Genomic DNA, 5,875 nt, shown 5'->3' on the forward strand with positions numbered 1-5,875 from the left:
AGGGTACTCCTAAGGCTTAGGAAGAGCCACACTCAAGGGGCCAAAGAGCCACATGTGGCTCGGGAGCCGCAGTTTGCCGACCACGGGTCTAGGCTGTGCCACTAGACTCAACATTAGGCCACTCTACCAAGCCTGGGAGATGCAGCAGCTCTACCTAATACACAGAAACAAATATAGGGAGGCTGCTAAAATGAGGAAACAAAGAAACATGGCCCAGATGAAACAGCAGAACAAAACCCCAGAAAAAGAACTAAAGAAAATAGAGGCAAGCAATCTACTGATGCAGAGTACAAAACACAGGTTATAAACACGCTCAATGAACTTAGTGAGAACTTCATCAGCATTAAAAAGGACCAGTCAGAAAGGAAGGATACATTAACTTAAATGAAGACTAATTTAGAGGGAATCAATAGTAAAGTAGATGAAGCTAAGAATCAAATCAGCAATTTGGAATATAAGGAAGCAAAAAACACCCATCAGAACATCAGAGAAAAAATAATACAAAAAAATGAGGATAGTATAAGGAGTTTTCAGCCAACTTTAAGCATACCAACATTCACATAATAGGGCTGCTGGAAGGAGAACCGAGAGAGCAAGAAATTGAAAACTTATTTTATAAAAATAATGACAGAAAACTTCCCTTGCCTGATGAAGGAAAGAGACATACAAGTCCAGGAAGCACAGAGAGTCTGAAACAAGGCAAATCCAAGAGAGGGCAACACTAAAACGCTGGCAAAGGTTAAAGACAAAGAGATCATCCTAAAGGCAGAAGGAAAAAAAAAAAAACACACAGTTACCTACAAGGGAACTCCATAAGATTGTGACATGATTTCTCAACAGAAACTTTGCGGATGAGAGGGGAATTGGCAAGAAATATTAAAAGTGATGAAAAGAAAAGACCTATAACCAAGATTACTCTATCCAGAAAAGCTATCATTTAGAATCAAAGAACAGGTGAAGAACTACCCCCCAAAAGAGAGAGAGAGAGAGAGAGAGAGAGAGAGAGAGAGAGAGAGAAGAAAAAAGCTAAAGGTATCATTTAGAATCAAAGTACAGGTAAAGAGCTTCCCAGCAAAAGAAGAAAGAAGCTAAAGGATTTTTATCAGCATCAAGCCTGTATTAGATGACATGTTAAGGGTCTTCTTGAAAAAGAAGAAGGAGGAGGAGAAGGAGGATAATATGCTGTAAATATTTTCTTTTCTTTTTTTTTTTTTTTGCTTTTGTTGTTGCTTATTATTATTTAAAACATGTAGTAAGTCACCATAGGTCCTAGAAGGTTAGTGATAGCAGCAAAGTGAAAAGGAAAGTTGTGAGAACAATGATAGAGCTTTAATAAAAAGAAATAATTGTAAACTATGATAGAGGTGTTTGCATATCTGATCTGGCTACCAAGTATGGCATGGTGAAATCTATGATTAGCACAATTTTAAAACATAAAGAGGCCATCAAGAGTGCTGATATTACTAAGGGTATGAAAGTGCTCACAGAACAACATTCACAGACAATTGAAGAGGTAGAAAAATTGTTGATTTGGATAAATGAAAAGCATGTTGCTGATGACCGCATTCAGAGGCAATGATTTGTGAAAAAGCGAAGATGCTGCATTCCAACCTCCTGAAAGACAGCCCTGGAACGAGTGCTGAAGGTGATTCGTTTAAGGCTAGCAGGGGCTGGTTCGATAACTTTCAGAAGAGAAGTGGCATTCATAGTGTAGTGAGGCTGGGGGAGGCTGCCAGTTCTAACAACGTAGCTGCTGATATTTTCATGATAGAATTTCAAGAATATGTAGAGGCCAAGGATTTGTTCCCAACAAGTGTTCAATTGTGATGAGATAGGCCTTTTCTGTAAGGAAATGGCAAAGAGGACCAAAAGGCAATGACTTCACACAGAAGTCATTGCTGGGTCATAAGCCAATGGAGGACGGGCTATTACTGTTGTGTGGGAATGTGAGTGGGGACTTTAAATTGAAGCCTCTACTCATCTACCATTCTGAAAATCCATAAGTTTCCAAGAAAAATAGTGTCATGAAAAGCAAGTTGACTGTGATGTGGAGGGCTAATATCAAAGCTTGGATAACTAGGCAATTTTTAATTGAGTAGATTCATGAACTGTTTGTCCCAAGTGAGAAGAAATACCTTCGGGAACAACAAATGCCGCTCAGGGTACTTCTTACAATGGACAATGCTCCTGCCCACCTCCAGGCTTAGAGGCCGAGCTGGCACAGGAGTAGTGTCATCACTGTGAGGTTGTTACCACCTAACTACACTCCTCTCATCCAGCCCATGGACCAGCAGGTCATTTTTAATGTTAAGAAACTCTACACAAAGGCACTGTTTCAGAGGTGTTTTCGGGTCACCTCTGACACCAATTTAATGCTCAGGGAGTTCTAGAAGGAACATTTAATATCCTCACTTGCTTGAGGCTCATAGACAAAGCAAGGGGAAAAGTATATTCCAGGACCATGCAATCAGCCTGGAAGAAATTGTGACCTGAGCCTTTTGCCGAAAGCTGAGCTGTGTCTATTGTGGAGGATATTGTGTTTCTGGGTGAGTCCATGGCTTGGAGGTGGACAATGAAGATGATGATGAAGATGTCAGGGAGTTGGTGGAGGACCACAACACTGAGCTGACCACCAAGAAACTCCAAGGCCTTCAGAGGGAGCAGCAACAGGTGGAAGCTGAGAAGTCTCTTCAGAGGAGGAGGGGGAAGAGGAGATAATCCTACTTCATTAATCAAGGGAAATCTTGGGAAATGGGGAGAAATGCCAAGTTTTATTGAGAAATATCACCCTGACAAAGAAGTAGCAAATCGTGTAATATACTTGTTCAATGACAATGCAGTGTCTCACTTCAGGCAAGTGTTAAAACACAGGCAAAAACAAACATCATTGGGTAGGTTTTTAGTGAGACAGAGGCCCAGGGGGCCTGTAGCAAGTTCTAGAGGAACAAAGAGTTAAAAGAGAGAAAGAACCCAAGAAGAACAACTACCTGACGTTTTTATGGAAGAGGGCTCCCCTTCCAAATAATAACATCCCTCATCTCTCCATCCCCCCATCCCTCCTCTCCACATTCAGTCCTCCAAGGTTTCAAGGTGAAAGGAAAGTTCTAGTTGTATGTAAATTTTCATTTTTTACTGTACATTTCATTTCATTTTTGTTAAATTTTCATTTACATTTCATGTCCTTTTTGTTTTTAAAGTGTTTAACCTAAATTTATAGATTAAGCAGCATATTAGACATCTAAGAAAGATTAAGGTTATATAAGAAAGGTTAAAACAGGGACTCATTTGGGGTCTAAAATGGATTCACTGAATTTACATTTCTAATGGGGGGAAATTATTCCATTTTCTAGCAAATTGCTCCTCAAACAGCCTTCCAAAATGAATCAAGTTGGAGAACCAAGGTTCTACTATATATACATAAATAAATATATATCAATAAATAAATATATACCAATAAATAAATACATATATCAATAAATAAACGTGACAAAAACTACATATAGTAACCCAGAAAATAAGAGGTTATTTAGAGAATGACTACTAAACTGAAAAAAATTGTTACCAATAAACCTGTAGGCCAGAAAGGACATGAACAAAAAGACAAGGCATGGCTGGCGGTGGCAGGGAAGGAGAGGTAAACAAAACACATGGAAATAATATATTCAGATAGGATTAAGGAAAAGCTAGGGTTGAGAAACTATGCTACTTTACCAAGACTGAAAGCACTTGGAATAACATGGAGGAGATGCAAATCAAAAGAATGTGACATCAGGCTCAAATGGAGTTCCCCAAAATGAGGGGAGGCTTTAATATGTATTTTGTGTGTGGGAGGGGGGGGGAGGGGAGGGAGAGTTCTATGGTCAAATGTGTTTGGAAATGCTGAGTTAAACATCATTGAACAGATTTTCATAGCGATTTAGCTGTTCATCAAAATTGTACATCTCCAAGAGATGGGGACCTACTGTGTCCCTATTTAAATCAGGTCTTTGACAAAAATCCTTGGGAACTATTATTGTGAATAGCACACAATAAAAAAGGAATACTGGATGTAAGTGTCTGGACTTACCATCTGGTGGTTCCTGAAAGTCTGGACTTATAACAAGGCCTTATACTCAGAGCCTGGCCACAACGAACTTAGCTACTTCAAAGACTAGGTTGAAACAAGAGTGTTGAGCCAATTTGGGAAGAAAGAAGAGTAAGACTAATCTCAAAATTTTCTCTCATGTTTTTGTTGTGCCCAGATTTCAAGGTTCCCAGGACCCCCAGGGAGCCCGTCAGTCCGATGCAAAAGCAAAGAGTCCTTCATCTTGAACTAGTTCGGCTCCCCGACCACACTCACCGATGCAACAGTAGCCCAGTGGCCGAGAGAGCGAGGCCTGATGGGATTGTGGGTTTTATAGTAAGGGCAGGGGAGGGGACTGTGGGCCCCGCCAATTGGCCAGGCGCGAGTTGGGTCTTGTTACACAGGATGTGGTCATCTCTATGGCGCACACGTCCCTTGATTGTCATTGGTTAGTCCAGAGAAATCCTGGGCGTGGCCAGCAGAGGCCTGGGCCTCCAGGAAGAAGCCCCCGCCAAGCACATGGCTCTGCCCAAAAATGGAGGACCCAGGGCAAGATGGAGGGCACAGTCCTCGCCCCCCCAAGGGCGAGCTGAGCCCGTGCTCCAGGGGCCAGTCCGGTTGCCGGGGGTCCAGCAGATCAACCAGTCCCAGCCCAGACAGGCAGTCCACATCCTCTGTCTCGTCCCTGGGGGCGCTGGCGATCGCCTCCTCCTCCATCTCCTCGGGCAAGGGCACACGCCCTGCCCCGCCGCCGCTGCTACCGCTGCCACTTGGGTCTGGTCCGGGGGCGGCGGGCGGGTGGCCTGCGCCGGGCTCCTGCGTGGGCTGGGGAGTCGGTGCCCAAGGCCGCCAGCAGTGTGGTCAGGCTGTGCCTCATGGGGGGCCCGGCGGCTGGCCCACGTAGGCGCCGCGATGACTCGCCCTTTCAGTTTTATGCCATGTTTTAGTGTGTGGCTCAGCCTGTAAATTTTTTGCCCTGTAGTGAGAGCACCAGATTCTGCATTCTACATTGCTAGCCATGAAAATAGGATTTGGTAGTCCATGTAGAAGTAAGGTAAGGAACATGAATCGGGAATACCTCGAAGGACTCAATTTCACTATTTAAAGAAAATAACTATCACTGCTACTTTGTTTCAAATACCAGGTGCCAGACAATGTAATCCTTACCAGAGTTCCCACTTTCAAGGGGAAGACATTAGAGATCAGAGTAAATAACACTTTCAGGATCTCCTTGCTAGGGAGTTGTAGAGCCTGGATTCAAACAGGCCAGGCTAAAAATCCTGCACTCTTTACACAGCTGGATGCTGCTGCTATTCAGTGATGCAGGAAGCTTTAGAGAACTAGGAGTGGGAGAAGAGGATACTGAATTTACATATGGAATTTTTTTTTTTTTTTTTTTGGTGCATGGTTCCTGGAGGTATTGCAATACAGATCAATGTGTGGAGTAGAAGGAGCAAGCTCCTATTCCATTGCCCTGCTCCAAAAATCCATTTAATATATTGTCCTCAGATAGAGGACATATCAGATGTTAAACTGATAAGAACAGATACTACACTTGATTTTAGCCAAAAGGCCGAGAAGCAATCATATGGACTTTTTATATTATATATACCACATGACTAGACCTTGCTTAAAACCTGTCTTCCTACTGTACTCAAACACCATCACATGCATTGCAAGGCCCTAGACTACAAGGACACAAGTGATCTATTCCCTGCCTATCTCACCAATTTTATCTCTTGCCATACTGTCTCTCACATATAGTGCTCCAGCCACAATAGATCTGACATTTTCTAGATCATTCTGTGACTT

The 5,875-nt window shown here is 42.7% G+C and overlaps 1 non-coding gene across 1 annotated transcript; it reads right to left on the minus strand.

Annotated features, from left to right (window-relative positions):
- Positions 1–5,458: 5,458 nt before the first annotated feature.
- Positions 5,459–5,648, minus strand: LOC132225232 (U2 spliceosomal RNA). The gene has a single exon (XR_009450823.1). It is a non-coding gene; the product is annotated as a U2 spliceosomal RNA (small nuclear RNA).
- Positions 5,649–5,875: the final 227 nt, after the last annotated feature.

This window comes from Myotis daubentonii, chromosome 1 (genome assembly GCF_963259705.1).
Source record: "Myotis daubentonii chromosome 1, mMyoDau2.1, whole genome shotgun sequence".
In the NCBI taxonomy this organism is placed as follows: Eukaryota; Metazoa; Chordata; class Mammalia; order Chiroptera; family Vespertilionidae; genus Myotis; species Myotis daubentonii.